Source organism: Arachis hypogaea, chromosome 10 (assembly GCF_003086295.3).
Source record: "Arachis hypogaea cultivar Tifrunner chromosome 10, arahy.Tifrunner.gnm2.J5K5, whole genome shotgun sequence".
In the NCBI taxonomy this organism is placed as follows: domain Eukaryota; kingdom Viridiplantae; phylum Streptophyta; class Magnoliopsida; order Fabales; family Fabaceae; genus Arachis; species Arachis hypogaea.
This window is the reverse complement of record NC_092045.1, coordinates 10,392,127-10,417,391: the sequence shown is the minus strand read 5'-3', so window position 1 is coordinate 10,417,391 and position 25,265 is coordinate 10,392,127. Positions and strand designations below refer to the sequence as shown.

The following is a 25,265-nucleotide window of genomic DNA, read 5'->3' as shown; positions in this document are numbered from 1 at the left end:
GCAGATCATGAAGATTTCAAGAGTCCCCATCTAGTTCCAAAATGCGAGTAATTCCTGCAAATACCCGTTTCGGCTGTTTTTGTGATCATCCTTATTGCTAGCATTCATTGGTTCGTGACGTGGAGCTATTTTAGTCACTCAATAAATTCTTAGATAATCAAAGTTTAGGTTATATCATTTTTCATGTATCTTTGTTATAACAATATTAATAAAAGATAAATGGATAAACACTAAACTATTGTTTGGATATAAAATAAAAAATAAGAGGAAAGAAAAGTATATTTTTTTGTGTGTTGTTTAGATTAAAAAAATGAATGAAAAGAAAATAGAAGAAAAAATTTCTTTTACTTGAATGGAAGGAAAAGTAAGAAGAGAAAAAATTATAATAGAGAAAAATTATATTAATGGTTTTATATATTATATATAAATTATATTTCAAATCGTAACTCTGTATTTTTATCCATGTTTGCACTTTTGAATAAGTTTCTTTCGCAACTTTGAAGAGAAAAAATTTACGTGAGCTTTATATACATTTTTATGTTTTTTATTCAATTTCTTTGTTGAAAGAAATAATGAAAAATTGATTTTTCCATCCATTTTCTTCCCCAGCATGTTATTTCTCTACAATTCTTCTAATCTAAATAATGCATAAATATGTCACATTTTTTTTATATATATAACAAAAACTAATATCACATATTAGGTTAATTTACGTTGATAAACCAAAATCACCCTAAAATTACCTGAATCCCCTAAACTCAATAACGTTACTTAGTTGTCTCCATTTCAATCGAATTTAATGAATTCGAAGTAGGGTAACAAGTAATAAATCTACTTTATATTTAATAATTTACCTCTAACTTATGATAAAAATATAAGATATGATACCAAAAAAAAAAACTAAAGTGTCATAAATTTTTTACTAACAAAAAAAATAATTTTTTTTCATTTTTTAGACACGTATCTATCTTTTTAAGTTATATATTTTGATTTATATAAATTAATGATAATTAAATGTACAAAAAATACTAATTAATAAAGGAATAAAATTTAAGATAAACATGTCCTGAACAAATTGAAATAAAATAAAGACTTTTAATTATAATCATTCATTATAATTACATATATTTACTTTAAGATTTATACTTCAAAAATACAGAATATTAATATTTTGTATTTTTATTTTTTAATTTTATACTATCACAAACATTAGTTACTCTCCAATAATGACAATACTTTTAAAAAAATAAACATAACTAAATTATCTTAAAATTATATAATAATTTTCAACTTAACAAAAAAATATACAATTACCTAAAATATAATATTTGTGTAGTAACTGAAATTTAATTGTTAATATAAAGAAATATATAATATCATTTCATAATCAAATAAGTGTTCAATCAAAGAATTTAATATTTATATAATAATATGACAAAATAAATTAAAGTTTGAGTTTAATCATAGCAAGCGTTCAAGTTTAAATTTTTATAAATTAATTTATTTGTGTTAAAGTGAATTGCGCAATAAAAAATTCATAAAAATTTCATATATTGAAGTAGACAATAATTTATTTATAAATACAAAAAGTGTATTGAATAAGTAAGAAATTATTTTATTTTAATTTGGTCCATAATTCACATGATTTGAATTTAGCTCAATAATAGTATTAACATATTTTTCTTTTGGCACCAGATGGGTAAAATATATGTCACTTTTGAGAATAGTGTGCGAACTTGCACTATTCGCAAGGCATACATCCTCATCATATATCCTTGTCATTTTCTAAGTCTTCCTAAAAATTTGATCAGAGTCTCGTGCTGATAACGTGTCGTAAAATAAACATAAAATAAAAGTATAAGTAAAAGACTCTAATACCACAATTACTATCTCAATATAATAAAGATGATTAATATATTTACTAATATTATATATAAAGAGTGAGAGAGAAGAGTATTTAAAAATACTTGTGAAATAAAGGAAGAGAGAAAATTGTATTAATAATATAAAAAAGAGAGAGAAAATTTTATTGTTATGTGTCATATGCTTTATATCATACTCCTATTTATAGGCACATAAAAGTTGTGCTTTTAGATGTAATTAAATATGGTCTTCTCTTGATAAAATCAAATTCTATATCGAAAAGGTTGGCCACCTGGCCACCTAAAATTGTGAAAGAAGTCACAATTCATTAAATCGACATCCTCCCGTACTTATCACAACAAAAATTTGTTTTTTTCCTTTCTTTATATATCTCATCCTCCGTATGTTATGCACATATCTTGTCTCCGGAAAAAACGCGATAAGAAAGAATGCATTGAACATGTATTACATGTATAAATGGAAAAAGACATAGAATTATGCAAACGCATATCACGATATACGTTCATAACTATCTCATCCTTAGTGCCTATATATATCTTATGTAGGGACGAATTGGTGCCTCTCATTTTCTCAATTTGAGCATTTTTTACATAATTTTTTTTCTTTTGGAGAGATTTATGTCCTAGTAAGTTATAATGACACAAGTAATTTTTTCGGATATCAACAAACTAAATATAATGTGGTACGTTGTGTGAGCACTCGAACCTTAGGTTGGTACTCATATTAGTTAATTTTTTTTATTTTATTTCTATTAATTTTAGTTTAGTTAATTTTTGGTTTAGTTATCCTATCAATTCCTATAATTTCTCTGAATTTTCAATTAAGTCCATATTTTTTTGTCTTTTTAACTGTATCTATACCATATTAAATTTTATAATTAAGTCCCATAACAAAAATGTTATAACTAACAGAATATTTTGTTAAACAAAATGAATATAACTAACACTTGACTGAATATTCTGTATAGTTTAACAAAATATTCTATTAATTCTAATATTTTTATCATGATATGGACTTAGTTACAAAATTTGATTGGTATATGAACTCGATTGAAAGAAAAAAAAAACATAAAAACTTAATTGAAAATTTAGTGAAACTATAAAGACCAACTGAATAATTAAACCTTATTTTTTTTAACTTAGGTAATAATAATTTTTTTACTATACAAAATTTGTGTGTTGAGGTAGGAGCTAAGTAGTTAATTTTTTATTTTATTTTAGTTTAGTTTATTTTAATTAAGTTTATTTTAGTTAAATTTTTAATTTTAATTTAGTTTTGTTAATTTTATTTTTTTATTGTATAACAATTATGTGTTAAAGAATAGTTAGTTGGTTAGTGATATTATTGATATATTTTGAATACACTGTTTAGGATAAATTTTAAGGTGCATATCTTTCATATGATTTTTAAATAATGACGACAACACTGAGCATGTTTTTAGGGGAACTAATTTTTATTATGGTTGTATGATAGAGTGTTCTTTTTAGTGTAGGTGCAATGCTTTTAAATTTTTAAATTTAGTAGTAAAGATTCACTCATTGCTCTTTTTTACAGGTTCTCTCTCTTTAAGTTCTGATAAGAATCATTTTCCTTTTTGTATCTTGATCTGAGTCACTGCTTGAGTTCTTTCAAAGTCAACTTCTTAGACTTTGAACTATCAAAAATCATTCCTTCTCTTTCTTCAATCAACCCCAAAAATTAGAAATTTTGGAATTGGTCTTAATACCGTAGCAGACACAACAGTAACACCAATAAACTTTTACAATGAGCTTAATAACATCTAAACTATTAGATTTGTTCTTTGGCTCTAAGAAAGATTTTTTACCATTGATATATAGCAGGGATGTTCAGCCACCATTTTCTTCAATTTTTCGAAAAGTGTTGCAAAGGGTAGGAGAAGAAGTGAAGAAATCAACTTGCATGCAAAAGGAAATTATTTACCTTTAACCTCTGACTTAGTTTAACATGCCCTTGATTAGTATGATTTGACGTTTTTTTGATTAACTTCTCTCTTTCTTTCTTCTCTGGTGTATGAATTTGGGGAAGAAGCTCTCTCTCTCTCTCTCTCTCTCTCTCTCTCTCTCTCTCTCTCTCTCTCTCTCTCTCTCTCTCTCTCTCTCTCTCTCTCTCTCTTGTTTACCCGAAGTGCACAAGTGAACTTTGGCTGATATTTGATTTAATGATGCTTAGTAGTGATTAGACTAGGTTTGTGGGTCAACACTTCATTCATCATGCTTGAGTCCGTTAAGTTTTATTGTTTTTAGGTTATTTGAGTGCCAAAACTAAAATGACATCATTTTACAAGGTTTAGTGTGGCATCCGACTGTTCACAACAGTGTTCCGTTAACGTTTGTATGTTGAAAATTGTTTCAAGGACTAACATGAGTTATGTTCACAAAGTTTGAAGACTAAATAAAGGCAATTGAAACTTTAGAGATTAAATCGTGACTTGCATGCAAGTTTAGGGACCAAATTGAATATTATCTCAATGTATTCTCTCTCGTCAATTTAATTATTATATTGAATGCATTGTTTATATACTATTTCTTAATCACATTTAATCTCTCAACTATTTAAATTAATCTAATAATTATAAATATATTCTCACACACACACACATATATATATACACACGTGACATCTTTAAATTTATTAAATTTTGTTTGGAATTTAGTTTGTCATATGTTGTCCTTGCACCACCTTGCCATAAGACTAAAATTAAGTCAAATTATTGAACAAATAAATACTCCATACTACTTATGAAGATAGAAATAAAAAGATATCTACCTAAAGATATCCATGCAAACTCTAAATACGCAAATATTTATAGCTGATGTTTAACCATCATTATAAATAGGATACTATCATAATTTTTAAAAAATATCTGTCCTAAGAGAAGATTACAATAGATCTAGGCACATTGTAATAGATTTTTTATTTTGCATATCAAAAATTCTTTGCTAACCACAACAGGATCACGAGAACTTTAGGAAATAAAGGTGGTTAGCCATAAACTCGGTGCAGTCGAATTTGAATCTCAACCAAGTGTTACTGACTATGGCCGAATTATTATGATGACCATACAAAGGTAAATTAGAATCACGTTTTGAAATTGTATAGTTGCAAAATTAAATGAATGTTTCAAATGAATATCTCTTTATTTTTTAAGGTTCAATAGGATCCCATTGTAACCATTCCACGGTAGAAAATCAAACCAACAACCACAATGAACTTCAATCCATTAACGGACAAAACCTTTCTGCAGTAAATCAAATACAAGTATCAAATATCACATTTGATCCACCACATAAATTTAATAATGAAAGATTTGGGCTTCAAAAAAGTTAGAAAATTAATTGCTTCTTCTGCAATTCAGATTTGTAACTTACGTGCCTAAATTATTTATTTACACAGTAGATCGTATTACTCTTAAAATTGTATTACTTGAATACTTAATCTTACTGGGCGAAAAAATTATAATAACATTACACAAAACACCTAATAAGGCCAAAACCAATTGAAAATAACTCATTCGATGTCTATCATTTTATCATGACTTCTCTAGGTTTTAAGATAGGTGAATAATGGATTTATTTACCAAAATTTAATATCATCTAAACATTGCCCTTTAAATACATCAATTTTTTATTGACTTGCTAAATTTGATGTAAATGAACAAATTAACAATACCTTGGATCATATTTTGTTTCCTTGAACTATCCATTTAGGAGTACTTATCATTTGAATATATGGAGTTCATTTAATCTGTGGAGAAATTGAAAAGAAAAATAAAGACTGATAGATATTTGACCAAAAATCATATCTGTATCGTAAGTTTACATACAAACAATACCTAACTTATTCTTCTTTAACATACTAGGGAATTAGTCATTCATAAAGTTGTTCGGATGAAGAAGAAAATGAAGGTACTAGTGTTCTTTAAGTAGTTCTCACAATCCATAGAATATTTAAATTGCTTTAAATCATAAGGTGAGAAAATCTTGTGTATGCATTGGATTCACAAATACAAAAAAGTTAACTTGCTACCTGTTACCCTGAAGTATTTAACAAAATCACAATATTACGTTACACGAGAACCACATGAGCAGAACCACATTCACAATGAATTAGAACCAAGTAGCACAAAGTTAATAGTAAAAAAATTATTCCTACTTTTTTCATAATAGCCCTGTAAAATTTAATTTCAGATTGACTATATTTTTCATATAACTTATCTAAACCTTGGAGATTCAATTTTTAAATGCCATCAATGTAGCACTATGTTATGGTATGAAGAACAAATTAACAAATATTATAATGCAAGGAATCCAGCTTTCTTTTTGTGTTTTAAGGCCAAGTTGAATTACTAAGATTACAGGAAGCGTCTCAAACACTTAATGATATGATGTTTGGTCGTGATGCAAAGGCTATTCATTTCCAAAAAAACACGTGCACATACAATATGTTTGATTTTACTTTATTTGGTGGAAAAATAGATAGATGCATTAACACCACTACAATAATTCTGACAGATAGTGGTAGAGGTTTTACAGTGGTTGTAGAAAATTGCTGCAATATTAAAAATAGCGGCGGTTGATACGGTAACACGAGGGGCGTTGGTAGTCGTTTGGATTTTAGCGGCGGTTAGGGGGCAATAACCGCTGCTAAATTAATGTAATTCCACGATGCAATGGTTGATTCAACATTTAATTTTTAGTGATGGTTTCAATCCAACCGCCGCAAATTTTATTAAATTCTTCAACTTCGATATTCGGATGTATTCTCTTTTTAAAGACCAACAGAGTATAAATTACTTAAGTTCTCACTAGTTTCTTCACCGTTGTAATAGAAAAATGCTGTCTTTCGTAAAATTAGAGTTTTTAATTAGTAATTAAATTGAGTTTCTTATATTTAAATTTTTGATATATTCTAATAACTTTGTTTTGACAAATACATTCGAGTTATTCTTACCTTAAACGTATCACTATTTTTGGATTTTTGGATTTATTTTTCGTTAAAAACATTAATTAATTTAAGAATATATTTATTTAATTAGGTGAACAATTTTGAAAATTAGATTTCTCATTTAGTATAAGAACTTCTATGTATGTATTCAAGCATAAATCTATTAGTAATATGTAAAATATGTATAAATTAATGCCAATTTCAATTGAGCATATGTTAATAGTAGGCTTCTTCAAAGTTATATCTTACTAATCATCAATCAATTAATTGTTAAAGTAGTGAAATATGTAATATCGCAATCCAAAATATTAAATTAAGGGAAACAATGTAAGTGTTGAAATAAAAGGTCAATTTTTTTCTTCAACATCGTATTGATTTGGCCAGAAATATTCTGTTACGAATCTAGTGGCTTTACGTGATAGAGGACCTGATATGTCATCTCCAAACCATGGTTTTTTGTTCATATTGAAGCCGCTTTTTGCAACGTGTACGTCATCTTCTCCTTGTTGGTCATCTAAAGTTTTATTGTTTTCTTCCGAAACCTAATTCAGATCAAACTACATGGACATGTCAATTTCAGCGGAGGAGATGTTATATAAATTGTCTACTGAATCAATCTCTTCCCCACCTAGACTATTATTAACTATTTCGTCTGAATATTTAGCTAACACTAAAAATATCAATCCGCATACAAAAATCTTAGTATAATTAGTAGAAACCAACAACTTTCAGGTCATTAGATAGTAATTTAGAAAAAGAAAAAGGTATGTTATTTTGCTAACATATACTTCAAAACTAAACAACACTAAACAACAATTACCATCTTCCTTGTTGATAGTTTTGGCAGATTTTTTGGAAAGAAGCTCTGTAATGTGCAATTCTATAAATTTCATTTCCTCCTGTGACGCAATACCCAACTCAACCTCATGCTTGTTTGTAAAGCGCATCTATATAACAAAATTGATAGTTCATTATCTTTTTCAGTCAGCACTGTGTCTGTATGAAGAACTTTCTATATTATATATTTTTTACTTTCAATTCAGCAAGTATGTCTTCAGAGCTCTTTTCAGATGCACATGTCACAAAAACATCCCAATTTCTTCTCGTACATTGATCCCCATTCATAAAGTTCCTTCAAATATGAATGTTGACATTGCAAATATTATTACAGCAAGTTTATCAGCATATGTCAACTTAACATATGCTTTGATCAAATATAGTTGAAGACAATTTTAACAGGGTATGCTTGATGAACAAACCTGCATGACAATTTCATTAGCCATTTCCAAGTATTGATTGATACAAGAGCGTCCTGAAATAGCCTCCAATCAAACCCTAACATTTACTTTGCGAAACCATATTTCTCTAGCAATAGAAATTGCATGTTCCAATGAAGAGAATGGAGAGACTATAGCCATCTCTTTAGCGAATGTTGTACTTGCATAGCATGATGAAAAGTCCTCTATTTTTGGAAGCTCTGTTATGCTATCATTTTATGTGCAGTAAGATTTAGTAGTGATAACAACATTATCATTGATTATAACTAATATATTGCATGATTATCATAAGAACGGCATTAAGAACAACAACAATAATAACAAAATTAATACTTCATTGTAAAATAACTATTTCTAAAAAAATCATAAAAAGAATTGGAAAACTACTTTTATTTATTAAAACCAATAATTCTGTCAAGATTTAATAGAACTCTAAAAATACCAATCGTGATATAACTATCAATCTACATACTCCATGAACATTATTAAACACATTAAGTATAACAAGAGTTCTATTAACAATCGTCGACTTTAACCCTAGTTCTATTATGTAACCTCGTCGATACTTTCAGATGCATTGTTTGCGGGGTCTTTTATATCATCATCCCTTGTCAACTGCGATTCTCCAATGTCACCTGCCGATGAGATGTTCAACCTTGATTGTATAGAAAAACCAACTTCAGCTTCTGCATTCTCTTCTCCCATGTTATGCAAGTCTCGTGGCTTGACATGAACCACTACACTCCATTCTTTATCTACTTCATTATCCACATAGTATACAAAATGAGCCTCTGATGCCAATATGTATGGCTCATGGTCCTTTTGATCACCGGTATGTATCAAACGAGAGAAGTTAACACTAGTAAGACCCAAATGATCTTGTTTTATGCCTCTACTAGTAGCCGTATCCGCCCAAACACACTTGAACAACATGACTGAGAATTGACAGCTGTAATTTAACTCAATTATGTCTACTATTTTGCCATAGTATGGAACGTTACCAATAACCACTTTTTTGTCACGCATGCTTGCATAACTTCGTATATTAGTAGAGACATATACTCCACTATTTTGGGTTTTCATCCCTTCCTCCTTTGCCATAGTTCTAAACTTATACCCGTTGACATTGTATGCCCTATAACGTTTTCTTGAAGTATCGGTCCACATGCATCACTACTAGAAATAGGGCTTTTTCGGACAAATTTTGAGATAAAATTGAAATAAATTTTGAACAAATTAGAGACAAAATTTTTCTTTCAAACAAAACTGGGATGATTTTTTTTGTCGCAAAAAGCCTTGTTGCTAATTTACATTTTGTCTGAAATTTCGTCTGAAATAAATTTCAGACGATTTTGTGACAACTTTCGAATAGGCATTTATCTGCTAGATTTCTAACTATTATGATGTATTTTAGATGAATTTTAGATAGATTAGCCAACACAAAGACAATGTATTTCAGACAAATTTCAAACGTAAAAATATTCTATTTTAGACAAATTTCAAACAAAAAATATATTTTATTTCAGACAAATTTCTAACGAATTTAGTCAAATATAACAACTTTTTTTCGAACAAATTTTAGATAAATCAAATATTTTTTTTCAATTAAATTTCAGACAAATTTAATTTAAAAGAATTTACGTATTTGCAACAAATTTCATACAAAACAAAAAATTATTTTCGCGAAAATTTTCTACAAATTTAATATAACATTTCAAACAATTTTAATACAAAATAATTTGCTATTTAATATATAAATATTTTAGAAAATAAATTGTATTCAATTTGCTTTCTTTATTAAGACCATCATAATCATTTTTTTCATATTACATTATCGAAATTATAAACACATAATAAAGTCATGAAAAAGTTAATTACCATAAAAGAGTTAAAATAATATTTATTATTAAAATACTTTTGTCCATAAATATAATCAAACTAAAATAAGAAAAAATACTTAAACTAAAACAAAAAAACCTTTAAAAAGGTCAAATATCATGAATAAAATAAAATGTACTAACTAATTAACCTAAAAATTCCTTAATTTAAATAAGAAAAAACATATCCTCTTGACATGAATCACTTATGTTATCATCCTCATCATCACTAGAGCCTGTCCCAAGCTCATCTTTTTAGTTGAACCAATTCTTTTTTGTTGAACCTTTAGTTGACGTCCTTGATCTTTTAACTTGTGCTCAACATCATTCAACTTAACCTTTTGCTCTGACCACTGGAGAGTACATAAATCAAAACAAAATGTTAAATTCAAAGACTGACGATCGGATTTCCTACCGGTAAAGAAATATAAAAATATGATCGCGTCGTAAGTATAGCTTCTAAACCAACAGAAAATCCTTTCGTACAAATGTTTGGTTGTCACAAGTAACAAACCCAATAAAATTTATAAACCGAAGTATTCAAACCTTGGGTCGTCTTCTCAAGGAATTGCAGGAAAGTATGATTTATTATTGGTTATGAAAAACAGTATTTTCGGGTTTTAAAAAGGGTTTGAACAAGAGAAATAAATTGTAGGAATTAGTAAATTAATAACTAATAAAACTCTTGGTAAGGTATAAAAATTAGAAGTCCTATCCTAGTTACCCTTATCAATGGTGATGAGAATTATATTTTTGCTCCCACTCAGTCAACCTCTAACTATGAAGGTAACTCAAGAGTCACCAATTAATCAACTAAAGCCAAAAGGGAAAAATCTAAATTATTTATATAAATAAAAGAAAGCAATCATAAATCTGAAATATCTCAAATTGAATTAATAAAAGAAATCAAATCCAACATGGAAAAGTATACGAGAATTGAGTAAAGGAACATTGAACCTGTGATGAAGAAGAAATAATCCCAATAAGATAAATCCTAATCCTAAATCCTAAGATAAATCCTAATCCTAAGAGAGAGGAGAGAGCCTCTCTCTCTCTAAAACTACATCTAATCCTAAAATTGTGTAATATTCATTAATTGTTCACTCTCCTTTGAATAAATAGATTCCCCCACTTTGTAGTCTCCAATCTGTGTTTTCTGGGCTTGGATTTGGGCCAAAAGGGTCCAGAAATCGCTGGGGGTGACTTCTATAAATTTTGCAGATCGCGCACATCACGCGTCCGCGTTGGTCACGCGGTCGCGTCATCTGGAGTTTTGCTTTTTTGCGCGGTCGCATCAGTCACGCGTCCGCTTCAGTTGTGTTTCACGCGAGTCACGCGTTCGCATCATGCACGCGTTCGTGCAGATGCCAGTTTGCGCAAAGCACACGTTCATGTCGTCCATGCAGACGCGTCGTTGCCAGTTTCTTCAAAAACTCAATTTTGTGCTTTCCTTCCATTTTTGTATGTTTCCTTTCCATCCTTTAAGTCATTCCTGCCCTATAAAACCTGAAAGAACTCAACACACAGATCACGACATCGAATGGTAACAAAGGATAATTAATTTTAATATTTCTAAAGCATAGGAAACATGTTTTCACTTATGTCATATCACAAGGAAGGAATTGTAAAACCATGCAAATTCATATGAATAAGTGGGTGAAGAATTGATAAAATCACTCAATTGGGCACAAGATAAATCACAAAATAGTGGTTTATCAACCTTCCCACACTTAAACATTAGCATGTCCTCATGCTAAATCCAAGAGAAAAGAGAATGGAGGTAAAATGGTAGAATCTTATGCAATGCAATCTATTCTAAATGCAACTACCTAAATGAGTCATGCAATTCTAGTTATTATTCACTTATATATAAAGCTCACATGTAGTTAAATTGATTCATATCTTCAAGGATTTATATATGTACAATTAAAGCCAAATCATTAAAGCACAGTCACAATTGAGTTGAGTTAAGATAGTTCACATTAATAATTAAACATGGATATATGAGAATGAGCTATTGAACCCTCACTAAATTTTGTGTTTACTCTCTAATCACTCAGTGTTTGGGGTTAATCACTCTCTTCTTTTCTAGTCATTCTTTCTAAAACTGTGTTTTTCATCTAACTAATCAACAAATATTGAATATAGACATACAAAAATCATGAGGTCTTTTCTCAGATTGTAATGGGGCTAAGGTAAGGGTAATGGTGTACATATAAGGCTAAGTGAGCTAACAAAGTGAATCCTTGATTAGTCTAAGATCTCACTTAACATACATACTTTATGATTTCAAAGTTCTCTTACCTACTTACCCAAATTTTCTCACTTTTGTATTACATGCTCATGCATCAAACTTATTTTTGAATTTTGTCCCATGTGCATTGATTCTTTTAATTTTGCATTGGAAAAATTTTTGTATCCCCTTATTTAATCACTTAATAATATATATATATATATATATATATTTTCAATACACATGGTAATTTAATTTATTTTTATTTCACATGAGCATGCTCCCAAATTTTTTAGATAACTTATTCAATTTAATTCCCTACTTTTTTCTATCATCCCATGTTCCCATAAAATTTCCCGCACTTAAATTTTACACAATATCTATCTTAAGCTAACCAAGAATTCAACTTGGAATTTTTATTTTATTTTTCTTCTTAAAGCTAGTAATGTGGTTATAGAACCGAAGAGGGGGTCAAAAGGCTCAAGGGGGCTAACAAGGATGACATAAAATGTAGGTTTATTTGGGACAAGTGAGCACAAATACAAATAATAGCCTCAATCATCTCTTGGTATGTATCTATATTCTATATTGGACATATAGATTAAAACAAAGTAAAGATTGCAAGCATAGAAAAGAAGTACGAAACACACAGGAATGAAATTTATGGTTGAGTGTAACCATACAATTAAGCTCAAAACTCACGGGCTGTGTGTTTTCTAGCTCAGAAATCACATATCAGTTATGTATGTCATGCAAGTAGAAATCAAGAGTTTCTATTCAACTCAATGTGAATCTTAGGGTGGCCCTTAAAATCTTAGTGTTCTTTCTTGATGAAATGTTGTTAACTAACTAACATGTAATGCTATATATACAAGGTGTGTGGATTGTTTTGATTTACTGAAGTTCTTAGTTTACTCTTTTATTTTCAATTAAACCAACTTATCATATGCTAAAAAGGCAAACTATACTAATTAATCCACTTAATATATAACTAGTAAGCTAAAAGTGCAAATTAAGCTAAAATATCTAAGATATATACAGCCCAAAGTGCAGAATGCAAAAATACAGCAAAAGCAAAAAGAAAAAAATGTGCAAATAAAATACAGAAAATGAACAAAATAAGATAGAAGAGTCTTATAGTGGTTCACCAAAAAAATATGCCAGAGATGGCAACCTCTCCACACCTAAATAATAGCATCGTCCTCGATGCTCGCTCAAACTGGATGTGAAGAAGTGTCATCTTCGGAAGGATGGGCTGCTGGTGTCTCAGTGGTAGGCTGACGGTCTGCAGTCTCTGTGAGTGTAGGAGGAGTGGCCTGCTGAAGCAGAGGCTCTGTCTATAGAGGAATCTCTAGATCTGCGGCCTGTAGCAGGTGGTGCTCCTCATGGTGTGGTACAGTGTGCTCAGGTCCTCCCTGCTCAGCCTGGGTATGTGCTTCCTCCTCATGATCGCTCGCCTCCTCCTCAGATGTCTCTGATGGTGTGTCGGGCTCGAAGGGGATGTCGGTGTTACCGGACCGGATCATCAACTTTAAATGCTCATAGCGTCGCTTGTGGCGACACTCAGACCTCACATAACATCGCTTGTGGCGGCGGTCCATCTGATCCATGTGGTTAAAAAGGCAGTGCACTAGATGATAAATGGGCTCAAGAGCAGGTGGAGGTGCAGTGGATGGGGCTGGGGCAGTGGATGCTAAAAGGGCGGTGGATGCTGAAGGGGCAGCTGAAGATGTGGTTGCCTCAGCAGAATCAGTGAGGAATGGTGGTCTGTAACCCAAGGCTAGGAACTTCCTGCTGTGAGGGATGATCTTCCGGCACTCCACAGCAGGTGGCTTCTCATCAGCAAGCTCCCAAGGTACGTCAGCTCGGCGGCCAAGCTGGGTGACCAGATAAGGGAAAGGGAGAGTGCCTATGACATAGACCATGGCCATATAATATCGGATGAAACGGGGAAGATATAGGTCCTTACCCTCCATCACACACCAGATAAGGGTAATCATAGCAGCGGGCACCTCTGACTCATGAGTGCTCGGCATAATGTAATTGCTCAAAATTTGTTGCCAAAGCCGAGCCTCATCATTCAAATATTGCAGCTTGATTCCCTTAGGTGCCAGTGTATTCTTTTCCATGACCCATGGGGCAGTGGGATCAAGGGTTACTCTCTGCTTGACTGCGTCCCAGTCAAATCTCATATCTTCCTCAGCCCTTCGGTAACTGTCAAGCTGATCTGATTTAGGTGGGATCTGGAGGATGTCTTCTATTGCTTCTTCAGTGATCAAAATCTACTTCCTTTTGAGGTGCACTGCATCCACGGAAGTCTTGAAATAGTTACAGTAGAACTCTCTGACCCAGGAAGCATTGGCCTCTGTCAAGTTTCTTTCTAGGAAGAACTAGTGGTATGCGAAATTGTGATCAATACATTTCACAAATCAAATAATCCCCGGTAATGAATCCAAAAACTTGGTGTTCAATACCATGACATAAACACAACTTCGCACAACTAACCAGCAAGTGTACTGGGTCATCCAAGTAATAAACCTTACGCGAGTAAGGGTCGATCCCACAGAGATTGTTGGTATAAAGCAAGCTATGGTCACTTTGTAAATCTTAGTCAGGCAAACTCAAATGGATATGGGTGATATACGAATAAAGCATAAAGATAAAGATAGAGATACTTATGTAATTCATTGGTAGGAATTTCAGATAAGCGTATGAAGATGCCTTCCCTTCCGTCTCTCTGCTTTCCTACTGTCTTCATCCAATCCTTCTTACTCCTTTCCATGGCAAGCTCAAGCAAGGGTTTCACCGTTGTCAGTGGCTAACTCCCATCCTCTCAGTGGAAATGTTCAACGCACCCTGTCACGGCACGGCTATCCATCTGTCGGTTCTCGATCAGGCCGGAATAGAATCCAGTGATTCTTTTGCGTCTGTCACTAATGCCCCGCCCTCAGGAGTTTGAAGCACGTCACAGTCATTCAATCATTGGATCCTACACAGAATACCACAGACAAGGTTAGACCTTCCGGATTCTCTTGAATGCCGCCATCAGTTCTAGCCTATACCACGAAGACTCTGATCTCACGGAATGGTTGGCTCGTTTGTCAGGCGAGCACTCGGTTGTCAGGCGATCAACCATGCATCGTGTATCAGGAATCCAAGAGATATTCACCCAATCGAAAGTAGAACGGAGGTGGTTGTCAGTCACACGTTCATAGGTGAGAATGATGATGAGCGTCACGGATCATCACATTCATCAAGTTGAAGAACAAGTGATATCTTAGAACAAGAACAAGCGGAATTGAATAGAAGAACAATAGTAATTGCATTAATACTCGAGGTACAGCAGAGCTCCACACCTTAATCTATGGTGTGTAGAAACTCCACCGTTGAAAATACATAAGAACAAGGTCTAGGCATGGCCGAATGGCCAGCCTCCCAAAGAGGGTTCGATCATAAAAACATGATCAAAAGCTCTCAATACAATAGTAAAAGGTCCTACTTATAGAGAACTAGTAGCCTAGGGTGTACAGAGACGAGTAAATGACATAAAAATCCACTTCCGGGCCCACTTGGTGTGTGCTGGGCTGAGCAATGAAGCATTTTCGTGTAGAGACTCCTCTTGGAGTTAAACGCCAGCTTTAGTGCCAGTTTGGGCGTTTAACTCCCATTTTGGTGCCAGTTCCGGCGTTTAACGCTGGGATTTCTGAGGGTGACTTTGAACGCCGGTTTGGGCCATCAAATCTTGGGCAAAGTATGGACTATCATATATTGCTGGAAATCCCAGGATGTCTACTTTTCAACGCCGTTGAGAGCGCGCCAATTGGGCTTCTGTAGCTCCAGAAAATCCACTTCGAGTGCAGGGAGGTCAGAATCCAACAGCATCTGTAGTCCTTTTTGGTCTCTGAATCAGATTTTTGCTCAGGTCCCTCAATTTCAGCCAGAAAATACCTGAAATCACAAAAAAACACACAAACTCATAGTAAAGTCCAGAAAAGTGAATTTTAACTAAAAACTAATAAAAATATACTAAAAACTAACTAGATCATACCAAAAACATACTAAAAACAATGCCAAAAAGCGTACAAATTATCCGCTCATCACAACACCAAACTTAAATTGTTGCTTGTCCTCAAGCAACTGAAAATCAAATAAGATAAAAAGAAGAGAATATGCAATGAATTCCAAAAACATCTATGAAGATCAGTATTAATTAGATGAGCGGGGCTTTTAGCTTTTTGCCTCTGAACAGTTTTGGCATCTCACTCTATCCTTTGAAATTCAGAATGGTTGGCTTCTTTAGGAACTTAGAATCCAGATAGTGTTATTGATTCTCCTAGTTAAGTATGATGATTCTTGAACAAAGCTACTTATTGAGTCTTGGCCATGGCCCAAAGCACTCTGTCTTCCAGTATTACCACCGGATACATACATGCCACAGACACATAATTGGGTGAACCTTTTCAGATTGTGACTCAGCTTTGCTAGAGTCCCCAACTAGAGGTGTCCAGGGTTCTTAAGCACACTCTTTTTGCCTTGGATCACAACTTTATTCTTTTCTTTTTCTTTCTTTTTCTCTTTCTTTTTCTTTCTCTCTTTTTTTTCGAAATTTTTTTTTCGAATATTTTTTTTTTCATTGCTTTTTCTTGCTTCAAGAATCATTTTTATGATTTTTCAGATCCTCAGTAACATGTCTCCTTTTTCATCATTCTTTCAAGAGCCAACATTCATGAACCACAAATTCAAAAGACATATGCACTGTTTAAGCATACATTCAGAAGACAAAAGTAATGCCACCACATCAAGATAATTAACTGTTATAAAATTCAAAATTCATGCAATTCTTCTCTTTTTCAATTAAGCACGTTTTTTAATTAAGAAAGGTGATGGATTCATAGGACATTCATAACTTTAAGGCATAGACACTAAGACACTAATGATCACAAGACACAAACATAGATAAACATAAGCATAAAATTCGAAAAACAGGAAAATAAAGAACAAGGAAATTAAAGAACGGGTCCACCTTAGTGATGGCGGCTCTTTCTTCCTCTTGAAGATCCTATGGAGTGCTTGAGCTCCTCAATATCTCTTCCTTGTCTTTGTTGCTCCTCTCTCATGATTCTTTGATCTTCTCTAATTTCATGGAGGATGATGGAGTGTTCTTGATGCTCCACCCTTAGTTGTCCCATGTTGGAACTCAATTCTCCTAGGGAGGTGTTTAGTTGCTCCCAATAGTTTTGTGGAGGAAAGTGCATCCCTTGAGGCATCTCAGGGATCTCATGATGAGTGGGGTCTCTTGTGTGCTCCATCCTCTTCTTAGTGATGGGCTTGTCCTCATCAATAGGGATGTCTCCCTCTATGTCAACTCCAACTGAATAACAGAGGTGACAAATGAGATGAGGGAAGGCTAACCTTGCCAAGGTAGAGGACTTGTCCGCCACCTTACAAAGCTCTTGAGCTATAACCTCATGAACTTCTATTTCTTCTCCAATCATGATGCTATGAATCATGATAGCCCGGTCTATGGTAACTTCGGACCGGTTGCTAGTGGGAATGATTGAGCGTTGGATAAACTCCAACCATCCTCTAGCCACGGGTTTGAGGTCATGCCTTCTCAATTGAACCGGCTTCCCTCTTGAATCTCTCTTCCATTGGGCGCCCTCTTCACATATGACTGTGAGGACTTGGTCCAACCTTTGATCAAAGTTGACCCTTCTAGTGTAAGGATGTTCATCTCCTTGCATCATGGGCAAATTGAATGCCAACCTTACACTTTCCGGACTAAAATCCAAGTATTTCCCCCGAACCATAGTAAGATAATTCTTTGGATCCGGGTTCACACTTTGATCATGGTTCTTGGTGATCCATGCATTGGCATAGAACTCTTGAACCATCAAGATTCCGACTTGTTGAATGGGGTTGGTAAGGACTTCCCAACCTCTTCTTCGGATCTCATGTCGGATCTCCGGATATTCACTCTTTTTGAGTGAAAAAGGGACCTCGGGGATCACCTTCTTCAAGGCCACAACTTCATAGAAGTGGTCTTGATGCACCCTTGAGATGAATCTCTCCATCTCCCATGACTCGGAGGTGGAAGCTTTTGCCTTCCCTTTTCTCTTTCTAGAGGTTTCTCCGGCCTTGGATGCCATAAATGGTTATGGAAAAACAAAAAGCAATGCTTTTACCACACCAAACTTAAAAGGTTTGCTCGTCCTCGAGCAAATTAAGAAAGAAGAGAGTAGAAAAAGAAGAAATAAAGGAGATGGGAATGGCTTTTGTTTTCGGCCAAGAAGGGGAAGAAGTGGTGTTTAGGTTGTGTGAAAATGAAGGAGTGAAGATGGGTTTATATAGGAGAGGGGGAAGGGTAAGGTTCGGTCAAGTGAGGGTGGGTTTGGGTGGGAAAGTGGTTTGAATTTGAATGGTGAGGTAGGTGGGGTTTTATGAAGGATGGATGTGAGTGGTGAAGAGAAAGATGGGATTTGATAGGTGAAGGGTTTTTGGGGAAGAGATGTTGAGGTGATTGGTGAATGGGTGAAGAAGAGAGAGAGTGGTGGGGTAGGTGGGGATCCTGTGGAGTCCACAGATCCTGAGGTGTCAAGGAAAAGTCATCCCTGCACCAAATGGCAAGCAAAATCTCGTTTTGTGCCAATTCTGGCGTTAAACGCCGGGCTGGTGCCCATTTCTGGCGTTTAACGCCAGCTTCTTGCCCTTTTCTGGCGTTTAACGCCAGTCTGGTGCCCCTTTCTGGCGTTAAACGCCCAGAATGGTGCCAGACTAGGCGTTAAACGCCCAACAGCTAGCCTCACTGGCGTTTAAACGCCAGTGGGTTCTTCCTCCAGGGTGTGCTGTTTTTCTTTCTGTTTTTCATTCTGTTTTTGCTTTTTTCATTGATTTTGTGACTTCTTATGATCATCAACCTACAAAAAATATAAAATAACAAAAGAAAATAGATTAAAATATAACATTGGGTTGCCTCCCAACAAGCGCTTCTTTAATGTCAGTAGCTTGACAGAGGACTCTCATGGAGCCTCAGAATGCTCAGAGCTATGTTGGAACCTCCCAACACCAAACTTAGAGTTTGAATGTGGGGGTTCAACACCAAACTTAGAGTTTGGTTGTGGCCTCCCAACACCAAACTTAGAGTTTGACTGTGGGGGCTCTGTTTGGCTCTGTTTTGAGAGAAGCTCTTCATGCTTCCTCTCCATGATGATAGAGGGATATCCTTGAGCCTTAAACACCAAGGATTCTTCATTCACTTGAATGATCAACTCTCCTCTATCAACATCAATCACAACCCTTGCTGTGGCTAGGAAGGGTCTGCCAAGGATGATGGATTCATCCGTGCACTTCCCAGTCTCTAGGACTATGAAATCAGTAGGGATGTAATGGTCTTCAACTTTTACTAAAACATCTTCTACAAGTCCATAGGCTTGTTTTCTTGAATTGTCTGCCATCTCTAGTGAGATTTTTGCAGCTTGTACCTCAAAGATCCCTAACTTCTCCATTACAGAGAGAGGCATGAGGTTTACACTTGACCCTAAGTCACACAAGGCCTTCTTGAAGGTCATGGTGCCTATGGTACAAGGTATTAAAAACTTCCCAGGGTCCTGTCTCTTTTGAGGCAGTTTCTGCCTAGACAAGTCATCCAGTTCTTTGGTGAGCAAAGGGGGTTCATCCTCCCAAGTCTCATTTCCAAATAACTTGTCATTCAGCTTCATGATTGCTCCAAGGTATTTAGCAACTTGCTCTTCAGTGACATACTCATCCTCTTCAGAGGAAGAATACTCATCAGAGCTCATGAATGGCAGAAGTAAGTTCAATGGAATCTCTATGGTCTCATTTTGAGCCTCAGATTCCCATGGTTCCTCTTGGGGGAACTTATTGGAGGCCAGTGGACGTCCATTGAGGTCTTCCTTAGTGGCGTTCACCACCTCTCCTTCCTCCCAAAATTCGGCCATGTTGATGGCCTTGCACTCTCCTTTTGGATTTTCTTCTGTATTGCTTGGGAGAGTACTAGGGGGGAGTTCAGTAATTTTCTTGCTCAGCTGACCCACTTGTGCCTCCAAGTTTCTAATGGAGGACCTTGTTTCAGTCATGAAACTTTGAGTGGTTTTGATTAGATCAGAGACCATGGTTGCTAAGTCAGAGTTATTCTGCTTAGAACTCTCTGTCTGTTGCTGAGAAGATGATGGAAAAGGTTTGCTGTTGCTAAACCTGTTTCTTCCACCATTATTGTTGAAACCTTGTTGAGGTCTCTGTTGATCCTTCCATGAGAGATTTGGATGATTTCTCCATGAAGGATTATAGGTGTTTCCATAGGATTCTCCCATGTAATTCACCTCTTCCATTGAAGGGTTCTCAGGATCATAAGCTTCTTCCTCAGATGAAGCCTCCTTAGTACTGCTTGGTGCATTTTGTATTCCAGACAGACTTTGAGAAATCATATTGACTTGTTGGGTCAATATTTTGTTCTGAGCCAATATGGCATTCAGAGTGTCAATCTCAAGAACTCTTTTCTTCTGACTAGTCCCATTGTTCACAGGATTTCTTTCAGAAGTGTACATGAATTGGTTATTTGCAACCATTTCAATCAGCTCTTGAGCTTCTGTAGGCGTCTTCTTCAGATGAAGAGAGCCTCCAGCAGAGCTATCCAAAGACATCTTGGACAGTTCAGATAGACCATCATAGAAAATACCTATAATGCTCCATTCAGAAAGCATGTCAGAGGGACATTTTCTGATTAATTGTTTGTATCTTTCCCAAGCTTCATAGAGGGATTCTCCTTCCTTCTGTCTGAAGGTTTGGACTTCCACTCTAAGCTTACTCAATTTTTGAGGTGGAAAGAACTTTGCCAAGAAGGCATTGACTAGCTTTTCCCAAGAGTCCAGGCTTTCTTTAGGTTGAGAGTCCAACCATGTTCTAGCTCTGTCTCTTACAGCAAAAGGGAATAGCATAAGTCTGTAGACCTCAGGGTCAACCCCATTAGTCTTGACAGTGTCACAGATTTGCAAGAATTCAGCTAAGAACTGATGAGGATCTTCCAATGGAAGTCCATGGAACTTGCAATTCTGTTGCATTAGAGAAACTAATTGAGGCTTAAGTTCAAAGTTGTTTGCTCCAATGGCAGGTATAGAGATGCTTCTCCCATAGAAGTCGGGAGTAGGTGCAGTAAAGTCACCCAGCACCATTGTTGGCATTGTTGTTGTTTTCGGCTGCCATGTGTTCTTCTTCTTTGAAGAATTCGGTTAGGTCCTCTACAGAGAGTTGTGCCTTGGCTTCTCTTAGCTTTCGCTTCAAGGTCCTTTCGGGTTCAGGATCAGCCTCAACAAGAATGCTTTTGTCTTTGCTCCTGCTCATAAGAAAGAGAAGGGAACAAGAAAATGTGGAATCCTCTATGTCACAGTATAGAGATTCCTTTAGGTGTCAGAGGAAAAGAAAAGTAGAAGACAGAAGTAGAAAATTCGAACTTATCAAAGAAGATGGAGTTCGAATTTTGCATTAAAGAATAGTGTTAGTCCATAAATAGAAGGATGTGAGAAGAAGGGAAGTAATTTTCGAAAATTAAGTAAAAGAGTTTGAAAATATTTTTGAAAAACACTAATTGATTTTCGAAAATGAAAGTGGAAAAGAAATCAAATGATTTTTGAAAAAGATTTTGAAATTAGAAATCAAAAAGATTTGATTGAAAACTATTTTGAAAAAAGATGTGGTTAAGAAGATATGATTAGTTTTAAAAAGGTGTGATTGAGAAGATATGATTTGAAAAACATTTTAAAAAAGATTTGATTTTGAAAATCAATGACTTGGCTAACAAGAAAAGATATGATTCAAACATTAAACCTTTCTCAACAGAAAAGGCAACATAATTGAAATGTTGAATCAAATCATTAATTGATAGCAAGTATTTTTAAAAATAGAAAGAAATTGATTTTGAAAAAGATTTGATTGAAAAGATATGATTTGAAAAAGATTTGATTTTGAAAAAGTTTGAAAACTGAAAAAAAATTGCATTGAAAAACAGAATCTTCCCTCTTGTGCCATCCTGGCGTTAAACGCCCAGAATGGTGCACATTCTGGCGTTTAACGCCCAAAACTATACCCTTTTGGGCGTTAAACGCCCAACCAGGTACCCTGGCTGGCGTTTAAACGCCAGTCTGTCCTTCTTCACTGGGCGTTTTGAACGCCCAGCTTTTTCTGTGCAATTCCTCTGCTGTATGTTCTTAATCTTCAATTCTCTGTATTATTGACTTGAGAAGACACAAATTAAAAATATTTTTGGATTTTTAATAATCAAAATGCAACTAAAATCAAATAACAATGCATGCAAGACACCAAACTTAGCAGTTTGTATACTACTGACACTAATGAGAATGCATATGAGACACACAAAACACTCAAGTCAAGAGAATTTAAAGATTAGAGTAAGAAATCATCAAGAACATCTTGAAGATCACTAAGACACATGAATGAATGCATGCAATTAACACCAAACTTAACATGAGACTAGTGTCTCAACAAGAAACATAGAATATTTTTTTTATGATTTTGTAAATTTTTTTTGTGCTTTTTCGAAAATTAAGTGGAAAAAGGTATCAAAATTCTTAATGAGAATTCCAAGAATCATGCAATGGTTAGTCTAAGACTCCGGTCCAGGAATTAGACATGGCTTCACAGCCAGCCAAGCTTTCAAAGAAAGCTTCGGTCCAAAACACTAGACATGGCCAATGGCCAGCCAAGCCTTAGCAGATCACTGCTCCAAAAGCAAGATTGATAGAAATCATCAAGCTCTTGTGATGATAAGTTGAAACCTCGGTCCAATGGAATTAGACATGGCTTCACAGCCAGCCAGATTTCAACAAATCATCATGAAACTCTAGAATTCATCTTCAAGAATTTCGAAAAAAAAAATACCTAATCTAAGCAACAAGATGAACCGTCAGTTGTCCAAACTCAACAATCCCCGGCAACGGCGCCAAAAACTTGGTATGCGAAATTGTGATCAATACTTTTCACAAATCAAATAATCCCCGGTAATGAATCCAAAAACTTGGTGTTCAATACCATGGCATAAACACAACTTCACACAACTAACCAGCAAGTGTACTGGGTCGTCCAAGTAATAAACCTTACGCGAGTAAGGGTCGATCCCACAGAGATTGTTGGTATGAAGCAAGCTATGGTCACCTTGTAAATCTTAGTCAGGCAAACTCAAATGGATATGGGTGATATACGAATAAAGCATAAAGATAAAGATAGAGATACTTATGTAATTCATTGGTAGGAATTTCAGATAAGCGTATGAAGATGCCTTCCCTTCTGTCTCTCTGCTTTCCTACTGTCTTCATCCAATCCTTCTTACTCCTTTCCATGGCAAGCTCAAGCAAGGGTTTCACCGTTGTCAGTGGCTACCTCCCATCCTCTCAGTGGAAATGTTCAACGCACCCTGTCACGGCACGGCTATCCATCTGTCGGTTCTCGATCAGGCCGGAATAGAATCCAGTGATTCTTTTGCGTCTGTCACTAACGCCCCGCCCTCAGGAGTTTGAAGCACGTCACAGTCATTCAATCATTGAATCCTACTCAGAATACCACAGACAAGGTTAGACCTTCCGGATTCTCTTGAATGCCGCCATCAGTTCTAGCCTATACCACGAAGACTCTGATCTCACGGAATGGCTGGCTCGTTTGTCAGGCGAGCACTCGGTTGTCAGGCGATTAACCATGCATCGTGTATCAGGAATCCAAGAGATATTCACCCAATCGAAAGTAGAACGGAGGTGGTTGTCAGTCACACGTTCATAGGTGAGAATGATGATGAGTGTCACGGATCATCACATTCATCAAGTTGAAGAACAAGTGATATCTTAGAACAAGAACAAGCGGAATTGAATAGAAGAACAATAGTAATTGCATTAATACTCGAGGTACAGCAGAGCTCCACACCTTAATCTATGGTGTGTAGAAACTCCACCGTTGAAAATACATAAGAACAAGGTCTAGGCATGGCCGAATGGCCAGCCTCCCAAAGAGGGTTCGATCATAAAAACATGATCAAAAGCTCTCAATACAATAGTAAAAGGTCCTACTTATAGAGAACTAGTAGCCTAGGGTGTACAGAGATGAGTAAATGACATAAAAATCCACTTCCGGGCCCACTTGGTGTGTGCTGGGCTGAGCAATGAAGCATTTTCGTGTAGAGACTCCTCTTGGAGTTAAACGCCAGCTTTAGTGCCAGTTTGGGCGTTTAACTCCCATTTTGGTGCCAGTTCCGGCGTTTAACGCTGGGATTTCTGAGGGTGACTTTGAACGCCGGTTTGGGCCATCAAATCTTGGGCAAAGTATGGACTATCATATATTGCTGGAAAGCCCAGGATGTCTACTTTCCAACGCCGTTGAGAGCGCGCCAATTGGGCTTCTGTAGCTCCAGAAAATCCACTTCGAGTGCAGGGAGGTCAGAATCCAACAGCATCTGTAGTCCTTTTTGGTCTCTGAATCAGATTTTTGCTCAGGTCCCTCAATTTCAGCCAGAAAATACCTGAAATCACAGAAAAACACACAAACTCATAGTAAAGTCCAGAAAAGTGAATTTTAACTAAAAACTAATAAAAATATACTAAAAACTAACTAGATCATACCAAAAACATACTAAAAACAATGCCAAAAAGCGTACAAATTATCCGCTCATCAACTAGCCTCGCTGTTTAATCTGGTCTGAAGTGTACTACTGTAGTTCTGCCAGAATTTTGAGAGTTCTTTCCAGGTATAGGTTCCTAGATGTGGCAAAAACTGGGTACTTCAGCTCACGATATTTGTTTGCAAATTTTACTGGGTCAGCTGCAGGTACCAACTGATCAGCCTTTTTCTGCGGGGTAAAGTTCTTTTCCCGCCAGAAATCATCATACAAAATATCGAGGATGATCATAGAGGATTCGCCTCGCTTCCTTTTGCCTGTAGTGACCTTAGCTTTTCCCTTACTATTGGGATCAGACATCCTGAAAAGCAGAAATAGCAGGATATAATTGAAGAACG

General features: G+C 35.1%; 1 non-coding gene across 1 annotated transcript; it reads left to right on the top strand.

The window, feature by feature from the left end:
* The first annotated feature begins 20,950 nt into the window (after positions 1 to 20,950).
* Positions 20,951 to 21,058, top strand: LOC112718855 (small nucleolar RNA R71). The gene has a single exon (XR_003161183.1). It is a non-coding gene; the product is annotated as a small nucleolar RNA R71 (small nucleolar RNA).
* The last annotated feature ends 4,207 nt before the right edge of the window (positions 21,059 to 25,265 follow it).